At 40.3% G+C, this 12,716-nt stretch overlaps 1 protein-coding gene across 2 annotated transcripts in view; it reads left to right on the top strand.

The window, feature by feature from the left end:
- Positions 1–9,399: 9,399 nt before the first annotated feature.
- Positions 9,400–12,716, top strand: part of NLRC4 (NLR family CARD domain containing 4) — a 44,961-nt gene continuing 41,644 nt past the window's right edge. For both annotated transcript variants that reach the window (XM_043468274.1, XM_043468273.1), the window contains exon 1: positions 9,400–9,548. The gene's annotated coding sequence lies outside the window, so the exon portion shown is untranslated. The remainder of the gene's footprint in view (positions 9,549–12,716) is intronic.

Raw genomic sequence — 12,716 nt, 5'->3', positions numbered from 1 at the left:
GGTATCTTCCTGACCAGGGATCGAACCCAGGTCTCCTGCATTGCGGGCGGATTCTTTACCGTCTGAGCCACCAGGGAAGCCCAGTTTATTTTTAGCAGTTACTAAAAGATTGAACTTAAGTTTTAACATATTTCTGTTTAAATCTTATTCTGCCACTTATTGGTTATATGACACTGGGGAAGTTACTCGTCTGTAAATTGAGGATGATAATCATGTCGTAGGTGAGGGTTAAATGACATAACCTGTATAAAACAATTAGCAGAGTGGTTGGCACTTAGTAAACACTCAATATGTGTCCTGATAAAAAACATTCAGCAAACTAGGAACAAAAGAGTAGCTCCTCATTCTGATAAAGGACATATGTGGTAGGCAGAATAATGTCCCCCCGCAAGAAAGAGTCAGATATGACTTAGCGAGCAAACAACCAACAACAACAAAGATGTCCACATTCTAATACCCAGAACCTGTGAATACATTATGTTATGTGGCAAAGGAAAATTAAGATTGCAGATGGAATCTTTGCCATCTTGTGGTAACAAACTTAAATGTGACGGAGAAACACAAAGCATGAAAAAAACAAATGGTGAATTGAACTTCATAAAAATTAAAAATGGTTGAAGATTTTGTTAAGTCACTGAAAAAACACACCACAAACTGGGAGAAAATAGTCACAATCCATATATCTGACAAATGATTTGCCTGCAGAATAATTAAATTGTTACAGCTCGTCATTAAAAACATGGACAAAAGATTTGAACAGATGTTTTCCCAAAGAAGATATTCTTTTGATCAGTAAGCATATTAAAAGTACCCAACATTGTTAGTCACAATGGAAATGTAAACTATAACCACAATGAGATGCTACTGCAGGCTCATTAACCAGCTACATTGAAAAAGACTGATATGGGACTTCCCTGGTGGTCCAGTGGTTAAGAATCTGCCTTCCAATGCAGGAAACACAGGTTCAATCCCTGGTTGGGGAACTATTGACAAGATCCCACACACTGCAAGGCAACAAAGCCCGCATGCCCTAGAGATCGTGCATCAAAATTAGAGAAGCCTGCATCCTGCTATGAAGATTCTGTGTGCCACAACTAATAACCACACAGCCAAATAAAAATAAATATTTTTTAAAAAAGAAAAAGACTGATAATACTAAGCACTGGAGAGGATGTGTCTGTGAAACTCTCATACACAAAAACAAACTTCAGTAGTTACTTATAAAGCTGAAAACATATCATTAACATGGGATCCATGAATTCTAAGTACTTACCTAAAGAAAACCTATGTCTATGCAAAGATTTGTATGAAATGTTCATAGCAGATTTTTTTAATTAATTTATTTTTTGAAGGATAATTGCTTTACAGAATTTGTTGTTTTCTGTCAAACCTCAACATGAGTTAGCCATAGGTATACATATCCCCTCCCGTCTCCCTCCCCATCCCACCCCTCTACGTTAACACAGAGCCCCTGTTTGAGTTCCCTGGGCCATACAGAAAATTCCCATTGGCACCTATTTTACATATGGTAATAGAAGTTTCCATGTTACTCTCTCCCTACATCTCACCCTCTCCTCCCTCCCCCACCTCCCGTGTTCATAAGTCTGCTCTCTATGTCTGTTTCTCCATTGCTGCCCTGCAAATAAATTCATCGGTACCACCTTTCTAGATTCCGCACATATGTGTAAGTATATGATATTTATCTTTCTTTTTCTGACTTCACTGTATAATAGGCTCTAGGTTCATCCACCTCATTAGAACTGACTCAAATGCTTTCCTTTTTATGGCTCAGTAACATTTCATTGTATTCCATAGCAGATTTATTCATAACAACCTAAAACTGGAAGCAACCTAAATGTCCATCAAAAGATTAGTAGATAAATGGATAAATTGTGATACAGCCATACAATGGGATAGCACTCAGCGTAAGAAGGAATGATCTACTGATACACATAAGGATATGAGTGAATACAAAAGCCTTAAGCTGAGTGATAAAAAAGACACAAAAATGTATATACTTTATGATTCCATTCATATGAAATTCTAAATAAGAGAAATTATGATCTATAGTGACAAAAAGCAGATTGGTGTTTGTCTGGGACCAAAGAGGCTTGAGGGAAATTTTAGAGTGATAAAAAGGTTCTCTATTATGTTCGTGGTGGTCTTTATCCAAACTCATCAGCTGAACAACTTTAAATGGGTACAATTTCATGTATGTAAACTGTAAATCAATAAAGTTGATTTGTAAAAAAGAGGCTATATCACACAGGGAACTCTATTCAACATCTCATAATAAGCTATAGTGAAAAATAATCATATACATATATGTATAAATATCATTTTGCTGTACACCTAAAACCAATACAATGCTGTAAATCAACTGTACTTCAAAAAAAAAAAGAGGCAAAGGACTTGAACAGACAGTTCATAAAATAAGGACTCAGAATTGTCAGCAAAGATGAAAAGAACTCAACTTGACTAATAATCTAAAGAAAAGAATAATCAAGTAATAGTGAGGCACCATTTTACATTAATCAGATTAGCAAAGATTAAGTGAATGATAATGCAGTGCCCAATGTTACAGGTTATGAATGGTTCATCTCTCAATAGCTACATAGATACATCTTTTCTAAAAAACAATTTGACAAATTGTATATCATACATTCATATCCATGAATGTATAATGCATCATTCATATTCATTCATATATCATACATATCATACATTCATATCATAAGATTTTATTGTGCCCAGACTCTTGCATCTCCCCATACATAGTGAAGTGCTAAAACTCATTAATTTGAGCTGTCTGATTTTTCTCTTGACAAATTTTATTTTAAAATCTTTAAACAGTTTATTTTCTTTGACACCAAATTTCTGTTTTTTAGAATTTGTTCTGGGAATTCCCTGGAGGATCAGTGATTAAGACTTGGCACTTTCATTGCTAGGGTCTGGGTTCAATCCCTGGTTGGGGAACTAAGATCCTGTAAGTCATGCAATGCATCCAAAAAAGAAAAAAAGAATTTATTTTTTAAAATGTGCACATTGAGGACATTTATTAAAGATTAATGTATGTGTCCAATTTGGACACAATTAAATGTCCAGGAGAATGGGTAAGGAAATTGTGGGACATCCATTTAATAAAATGATACACTGAATCATCTTCTTGAGTTATTTCATGATATGGAGGAAAATCTCAAAATTCTTCATGAAGCGAAAAAAATCTGTTTGTAAAACAGTCTAGCATGATCCCAATTTGCATATGGTCCTAATGTTATAGATACAGAGATATAAGAAAATATAACTGAAAAAAAAAAAAGAAAATATAACTGAAAGGATAACATCTCAAAGTGCCAAGTGATTATTATTGTGAGTGACATCTACTTTTTTCTATATTAAGCTTTTCTATGTTTTCCAAATTTCCTGAAATTAATATGTATTACTTTTTTAATTTAAAAATATTTTATAAGGATAAAAGCAGTTTACTTTCAAATAGTAAAAAATATATCTCCAAAAAAAAAAAAAATCTCATTCAGTGCTTGCTGTATTTTCTTCATTGAACCAAAGGTAATCATCTTGTTAATTACATACAAAAATGCTTTTGCAAAATCAATTTTTTAAAAACAGAAAACAGTATGTTCACTTCTCAAACATAAATAGCCTAAACTAGGACTACCCTCAATAAAATCTGATGGATGAATTATTTTAGATACTAACCAGTTATCTCTGCTCATTTTTTCCTCTCAAGAAGTTTCTCAGTGGTCCTGAGTCCACTGATCCAGAAATCTAGAGCATCCGTGGTTGGGAGGGGGAAGCCCCTCCCATCCAGCTTCTGGAGGCTTCCAGCATTCAGGAAGTCTGAAGTTCCCAGCCTTCCGTGAGGAGACGGGAGAAGCAGAGAGACCCAGTGTATCAGGCAGGGGTGGAAAACATGCATTCAAAGGCTGAGATGTAAACTGCTGACTTGGAGCAATAGGAGGAAGGAACCACACTTTAGCAGTCTCCTGGCATCAGGCAACCAGACAGAATGCACATCAGGAAATGGAACTTAAACACCCATGAGCCAAGCACCACACTCAAGATGAGCGCAGCAGCGACATGCTCCATCAGAGGAACTGAGTGGAGAGGAGGCTTCTGATCCTCCTTATTGCTTTTAGAGGCAGAACTTAGAATACCTCCCATGAAGGAGAGAGAGGAAACAATATCAACAGGAGTTTTAAGTTGGAATATGACTAAATTATAGATCTGGATAGATTGAGGGTTCATTGAACTGGAGAAGCTTACCTCCAAATGAATAGATTAGAAGTCTACCATCAACTGAAATGGAGACTGTATCAGAACAGCAGCTTGATTTATACAGAAGCAAAGTTTGCATATGTTCTCACCTGAATTTGTTAACTGTGAGATTCATCACTAAATCAAACAAAGGAAGGTAGAGTCATCATAGACTTGTTGCAAAATATTTCCACTGTAAAAATGGACTGAGTGGTTAGGCCTGTGCTTTACCTAAAGGAATTGTTATATGACTGAGGGTGGACCATCAGGTAAGCCTTGGCCCAGCTGTCTTCTGTACACTCTTGCTTCAATTTTTAAGTCAGCTGTAGTGGAAAAGTAATTGCAAATTGTTTATGGGACACTGATCAAATGTATTTACCCGGATGTCCTGCTTCCCGTACCCTTACCACTCTAACTCCCAGAATCACAAGTTGGATAGAAATCAGAACTAACTCAACTTCCCACATAAAGCAAATGCCAACCTCCTAGAGAACTGATGCCAATCAATTGCTAAGACAGTACTTTACAGGACAAGTACAACAGAACCCACTTCAGAGAGTTTAAGCAAAAAAGGAATTTATTGAAGAGATCAGAAAACTAACAGAATCGTTAGGAGGGTGCAGAGAACCAGGACTGGAAGGCTGTGTAGGCAAGAACAGGTAAGTTCAGTGCTGGGTCACTTGGAAACTCTCCTGTCTCTCCCTCTGGACTCAGGCTCTGCAGGACAGAGGTGGAGCAACTCTGCCACTGCTTTCCCCAGGTGGATGTCTCTCTGCTGTTTCACCAGGATGGCTTTCAAACTGTAACCCCTTGGCGCTCCAACTGTAGTCTTATGTTGGCTTCCAATCAGCAGACCCCTGAGAGTAGGTGTGTCCGCACTAACTTCAAGGAACATTGTGAACAAGGATTTCTGCAGACATTTGGACACAGTGTGGGAAGGTGAGGGTGGGATGATTTGAGAGGATAGCATTGAAACATATACATTACCGTATGGAAAAGAGATAGCCAGTGGGAGTTTGATGTATGACTCAAGGAACCCAAAGCCGGTGCTCTGCAACAACCTAGAGGGGTAGGAAGGCGAGGGAGGTGGGAAGGGGGTTCAAGAGGGAGGGGACATATGTACACCTAATGTCAGTTCATACTGGTCTATGGCCAAAACCATCACAATATTGTAAAGTAATTATCCTCTAATTAAAATAAATAAATTTTCAAGGACTTCCCTGGTGGTCCAGTGTTTGGGAGTCTGCCTGCCAATGCAGGAGTCTTGAGTTCAATCCCTGGTCCGGGAAATCCCATATGCCACAGAGCAACTAAGCCTGTGTGCCACAACTGCTGGTCTCACGTTCTAGAGCCCATGTTCCACAGCAAGAGAAGCCCCTGCAATGAGAGGACCCCGCTCACTACAACTAGAGAAGACCCGCATGGAGCAGCAAAGACCCAGTACAGCCATAAATAAATAAATACACAAAATAGGTAGAATATTAAAAAAAAGAAAAAACTATTTAAGGAATATATATATATATATATTTTTTTTTAGAAAAAAGGGTTTCTGGCTTCTGCTTTGTGAAAAGTGAATGTCGCTCAATTGTGTCTGACTCTTTGTGGCCCCATAGACTATACAGTCCATGGCATTCTCCAGGTCAGAACACTGGAGTGGGTAGCCTTTCCCTCCTCCATGGGATCTTCCCTTATCCGGGGATTGAACCTAGGTCTCCTGCATTGCAGGCAGATTCTTTACCAGCTGAGCCACCAGGGAAGGATTTAGGAATATGGATTTCATAATTTGGGAAACTCTTCAATTATTGGAAGGGTATTTTAAAATTCAAGGAGAGTAAAAGGTAATCACCAATTACCCTAAAGAAGTACATTACCCTAAAGAAATATCTTTGGGCTTCTTGGCATTTTGAATGAGATTCTGATTCCTTGTAAACAGCATTTATTTGTCATAAACATCTGAGACCTGCTCCCTCTTCCCTAGGCCACACCCCTGTGGGCATCTGAACACAGCTGAATCATACCTCCTTAAGGTATTTTTTCCTTTTTGCCAAATACCTCCAGCTATTTCAAATGTTAATTTTAGGAGAGGATTTCAGTTGCCTTGAAAATCAACAATCCATCCTCCCACATTTAGTTTCTCTCACTAAAGCCTTTCTTATATTAGTGCATCTGAATTATTAGGCCAGTTGTAAGGAGAAAGGATGGGGAATTATAGATTTTTAAAAAGTAGTTTATGTGTATATATAAAACAGAGAATAATAACACAATATACCCCTACTTCCTAAAGGAGTTAGTCAAGAAGTTTTGACTCTCCTTTTTAAGGCATACTAGGAAGTTACCAACGGAGAAGGAAATGGCAACCCACTCCAGTGTTCTTGCCTGGAGAATCCCAGGGACAGTGGAGCCTGGTGGGCTGCCGTCTATGGGGTCGCACAGAGTTGGACACGACTGAAATGATTTAGCAGCAGCAGCAGCAGCAGCAGGAAGTTTACCAAACATGAGTTGGCATAGTAACTTCCCCTGCCACTGACTTTCTGGGCAAGAAGACTAGCAAAATTCTAGAACAATTAGAATTATGAGTCACAGGCCCTCAGGGAGAAAAGTATTGTGACTTTTCCTCTCCTTTCCCATTATACTGAGAGTAAAAGACATGAGTATCTATAAATGTTTAAAGTCACAGAATAGCACGCAGGTGATATTGTCAGATACAGTAGCTCAGATGATGTTCAAAAAATCCTGGAGCAAGCTGGCTAGCCACCATTTTACTGCTAAGAAGCTTACCTGACCTGTTTTATAAGCAAGATAAAACCCACACTTGAATTTAGTTCTTAGCTCCAGATCCCTGGGCATTTCCATTTTGCCACACTCCCCAGAAGAATAAAGGTTGGGAAGAGACTGGGAAGAAAAGTAAAAGGGCAAGGGATATAGCTCTTGGAACTTATTCAGGATGTCAAAATTTCTTAGTATATTATCCCTTCTAAATCTGAGCTTCCCAGGTGTCACAATGGCAAAGAATTTACCTGCCAGTGTAGGAGATGCAAGAGACACGGGTTTGATCTCTGGGCTGAGAAGATCCCCTGGAATAGGAAATGGCAACCCACTCCAGTATTTTTGCCTGGAAAATTCCATGGACAGAGGAGGCTGGCGGGCTACATTCCACGGGGTCACAAAGAGTCAGACACGACTGAGTGAGCACACCAGAGCATCCATCCTAAATGTACTGAAAACACCTGACTGCAAATCTGTTTGCGAAGGACAGTGACGAGGCCACGTGGAGGATGTGCTTGAATGAGGGTGGATATCATTTCGCTCATTTTACCATGATAAACCACAGCATTAGTCTCCTGTGGCTGCTGTAACAAAATACCACATGCTGGGTGGCTCTAAACAACAGAAATTTACTCTCTCACACTCTGGAGGCCAGATGTCCCAAATCCGCATCACTGGGCTGATACCAAGTTGTCAGCAGGACCACACTCCCTCCAGAGGTTTTAGAGGAAAATCCATTTTTTTGCCTCTTCTAGCTTCAGGTGGCTCCCAGCATTCCTTGACTCACAGCCAGTCCAATCGCTGTCTCCACGGTCACATTGTCTTTTCCTTTTCTGCCTGTTTTGAGTCTCCTTCTTCCTCTCTTTTATGTGGACACTTTTTTTTATTGCATTTAGTGCTTACCCAGATAATCCAGAGTTATCCTCCTATCTCAAGAGCCTTAACCGTATTTACAAAGATACAACATTTACAGATCCCAGGGATTAAGACTTGATACATTAATATTTGGATGGCCCACTACAATCACATTTCCACATTCCCTCTTTCTATCCTGTTTTACATCATTTGTTATTATAAAAGTAATAGGTGTTTGTTAAAGAAAATCAGAATATATGGATAAACAAAAGAATAAAATTTTAAATTATCCCCAAGAGATAAGTACTGTTAATATTGTTGGTGCCTATCTTTATAGTTTTTCTCTGTGAACATACATTTCCACATAGATTTCATTAACAGTTCAAAAATCCAGGCTGATAGCACGGTCCCTGGTCTCACTTCAGAGAAACCCTTCTCACAAGTTGGGATACACTGCTGTTAATACTATAGAAAACCAAGAATGTTGAATTTATTTAGGGTAAAACTTCAATATCCCTCTATATCAGATAAGTTAAGTTAGAAAGCTCTTTTTGAAATAAGTTTTGTAACATAAAAAGTTCCTGATTGTGCCAAGGTAGGGGGAAGAGTATGCAAGAACAGCATTCTAAAGACAAGTGCTGGGGGAAATGTCTCCATTCCTGAGGCCTGGTGCAAACCTGCTTCCTGGAACTTGTGGTTACGAGCTCTTAATGTGTATGTACAAGTGGAAGCCAATGGCTCTTCAAAGTCAGGAGGATGCCCTGAATACCATCGTGGAATGGATCAACAGTGGTGGTCCATTTGCTCTGTGTTAATCTTGCTCAGGACTCTGGTGACTAACAGTATGCATTTGCTAAAGTCTCCTGGAATCTGAGGGCTTCTCAGGTGGTGCTGGTGGTAAAGAAGCCACCTGCCAATGCAAGAGACATAAGAGACATGGGTTCCATCCCTGGGTCGGGAAGATCCCCTGGAGCAGGACACAGTAACCCACTCCAGTATTCTTGCCTGGGGAACCCTATGGATAGAGGAGCCTGGCAGGCTTCAGTCCATGGGGTCACACAGAGTTGGACACAACTGAAGCGACTTAGCACACATGCACTCTGGGACCCAAGGTATAGATGATAAGGATGAATTTGGCTGCGGTAGCAATAAACTTTAACTAACCAAACCAGCTCATTTCATTTCTCTTGCTTTCTGTCTTGGCTAATAATAAAAATTAATATACATTAAATGTTCAAAACATGTTGTTTTCATTTTAAGCTATAGAATAATAAACTAACAGCAACAGAACTCACGTTTTGTGAATAAACAGGGGAAAAAATGATGTGAATTTCCAGCTTTGCATCTTTTAAGCTCATTTCACTTGTACTTAACACTCATCTTCTCTTTTTGAACTGGAAGTTCATACTGTGTCCAAACCATTCTTTCTATGCTTTGAAGAAAAAGAGGAACTTGTCAGTGTTTGCCCTTCTCTTACAATCCCCTTCCGGGAATGGAGAGACTTCAGACCTACAAGAACACTGGATTTTGCTATGAAACAGAAAGCAAATGAAAAGAAATTTTATTTTCATTTTTAGCCCATGATGAGAAACTTTCATTTTAAAAGTGTGTTTTGATCCACCAAGAAGAGGACAACTGGATTGCTCAGCCAGGTACTGTGGGGACAGAGAATGGGGTATTAAGTGGGTTTTGGAACCAAATATTGACATTTGGATTTACATTCTTTTAAAGTTTGTTTCTGCTGGGTATGAAGCCTTAAGTCTAAAGAGGGCAGTGTTGCATGGCTGGTTGGATTTGCCAGCAGGGAGACTTTAGGGGTCATGAGTTTGGTCTGCTGGGGTTTCATCCAGTTTTTCAAAACTGAGGTTTAAACTAATGTTAAGTCAGAGGGGTGCATCTATGTTTACTGTGAGACAAAGTGAGGGGAAGGACTTTGAAAATACTTTGGGGCTTTATAGATACGAAACTTACTCTCATTCATGAGACTTCTGCTAGAGTTGCAGAAGTTCAGAGCTGAAAAGGCGTGGGGGCACTGCTCAGTCCATCCACTCTCCTGAATTAGGAGAAAGCTGCTGTCTAGACAGAGAAGTGAAGGATGCTTAGAGGACCCCTGTTATTGATAGGGTCTTTACGGACTTTATCTCAGTTAATCCTTATGACCCTGGAGGAGAGAGGGGGAAAATGCAGAGAGAGGTCAAGTGACTTGCTGCAGATTATGCAATAATTGTCTAAAGAATTGTCTAAAGATGGGATAGAACCCCATTTCCTGTCACGGTTCTCTTAACAGTTCAGCGACTTTCTATAATACTAATTGTATTAGCCTGCTCTGGCTACCGTAACAAAATACCACAGACTGGGTGACTTAAACAACAGAAAGTTCTTTTCTCACAATCCTGGAGGCCAGAAGTCCAAGGTAGACAGAATGTTGGCAGGTCTGGCTTCTAAGGCTGCTCTCTTAACTTGCAGACGGCTGCCTTCTCCCTCTGTCCTCCCACGATCTCTCCTTGGGGCATGCATCTCTCAGGTCTCTCTTTGTGTGTCCAAATCTACTCTTCTTATAAGGACACCAGGAAGATTAGAGCTTCAACATATGGATTTCAGGGGGGTGGGGTGAATACAATTAAGCCTGTGACATTAACAGTAACAGTAATCTGTGAGATTGCTGGAGTTTATTGGAGATCTCAGTACATTCTAGACTAGAGCCTTTTTACTGGAAAGGGAGACAGATAATACCCACTGATCATCTCTGTCCCAACTGCTTTCCTGTTTAATCTTATTTATTTGTTTATGACGGTGCTGGGCCTCCGTTGCTGCGTGGGCTTTTCTCTATTTGTGGTGAGTGGGGGCTACTCTCCAGCTGCGGTACACTGGCTTCTCATTGCTACGGCTTCTCTTGTTGTAGAGCACAGGCTCTAGGGCTCTCCGGCTTCAGTAGATGAAGCACGTGGGCTCAGTAGTTGTGGCTCCCGGGATCTGGAGCACAGGCTCAATAGTTATGGTTTAGTTGCTCTACGGCATGTGGAATCTTCCTGGAACAGGGATCTAACCCGTGTCTCCTATATTAGCAGGCAGATTTCAATTCACTGTACCATCAGGGAAGTCCTAACAGCTTTTTTCTAATTTTATCTATAAACTGTAGAATGCCACATAGACATGAGTTTTATGGGTCCTGAGGAAATTCAGTGCTCTAAGGAACTCATGTAACCATTCTGAAGAAAATACCTATTTATAGAATTAGTCTAAATAATATTTTCCAAAGCACAAATATAGGAAAAGGACATCTTCTATGTAATTCAATTATTCTCTGACATTTTGCTTCAGGGTGAGGGCTGGGGGTGTTCAGAGCCATAGCCAGGGTCCAGGGGAGCCAGCTGGTCAGTCATTCTTTATGCTGGTGGGTAACAGATTGGATGACCTGAGCTTTGGACTACAGGCAGAGTTTATTCTTGAGAGAAATAAGTAACAGGTCAACAGTCTCTGACTAGGTTTTCTGATCTAGTCACAGACTTCTCTGTGGGTAGGAAGACTCTCCAGTATCCAAACTGAATATGAATTTTTAACATCTTCAAAATCAGCTCAGATTCCTGCCTGATGATTCATGTAAAGTTTTAATCACTTTTGCAGACAAGGTGAATGGATGGCTAACTTTGGGTCTAGTTTATTCTGTTTATATGTGAATATAAAAAATTTCTTGGCTCTTTCCTCTGTTTTCTTCCTCTTTTTTCTGTTCTCACTTAAACTCTGACCGATTCAACAGAGGTCTGACCCACGCTTTCTTCCAAGGGGCATGCAGGAAGGGAAGGAAGAAACTATAGCAGCTGTTATCCTTTCTGTGTACCAGTCACTATCCCTTGATTGAGGATTCCTAGCCTGTCAGTGCTAGAGCTGGAATTCACCTCAATCCAGGCATCAAAATACAAATTAGGCCCTGGCTCACACTCAAGAGTTGTCCCAGTCCTTGTTCTCAGGCTCTTTCCCCTATAGTTCTTACCTTGTGCAGTTTCCTCTGCCTAGAAATAGCCTTTCCCTTTTACAGCCTCGTAACTTTGGTTTCCTTTAAGAACAATTCCAAACTTACCCCCTCCAGGCATATTTAAAAATCCCTCCATGGAAGCCCTACTGACCTTCAAAATCTCAGTTCAGTTCAGTTCAGTCGCTCTGTAGTGTCCGACTCTGCGACCCCATGAATTGCAGCATGCCAGGCCTCCCTGTCTATCACCAACTCCTGGAGTTTACTCAAACCCATGTCCATCGAGTTGGTGATGCCATCCAACCATCTCATCCTCTGTCGTCCCCTTCTCCTCCTGCCCCCAATCCCTCCCAGCATGAGGGTCTTTTCCGGTGAGTCAACTCTTCGCATGAGGTGGCCAAAATACTGGAGTTTCAGCTTCAGCATCAGTCCTTCCAATGAACACCCAGGACTGATCTCCTTTAGGATGGACTGGTTGGATCTCCTTGCAGTCCAAGGGACTCTCAAGAGTCTTCTACAACACCATAGTTCAAAAGCATCAATTTTTCAGTGCTCAGATTTCTTTATAGTCCAACTCTCACATCTATACATAACCACTGGAAGAGCCATAGCCTTGACCAGATGGACCTTTGTTGGCAAAGTAATGTCTCTGCTTTTTAATATGCTATCTAGGTTGGTCATCACTTTCCTTCCAAGGAGTAAGCATCTTTTAATTTCATGGCTGCAATCACCATCTGCAGTGATTTTGGAGCCCAAATAAATAAAGTCAGCCACTGTTTCCACTGTCTCCCCATCTATTTCCCATGAGGTGATAGATCCAGATGCCATGATCTTAGTTTTCTGAATGTTA

The sequence above is a fragment of the Cervus canadensis genome, chromosome 5 (assembly GCF_019320065.1).
Source record: "Cervus canadensis isolate Bull #8, Minnesota chromosome 5, ASM1932006v1, whole genome shotgun sequence".
Classification (NCBI taxonomy): Eukaryota; Metazoa; Chordata; class Mammalia; order Artiodactyla; family Cervidae; genus Cervus; species Cervus canadensis.
Note: the sequence above shows the minus strand (reverse complement) of the source record. Positions and strands in the feature narration are given on the sequence as shown.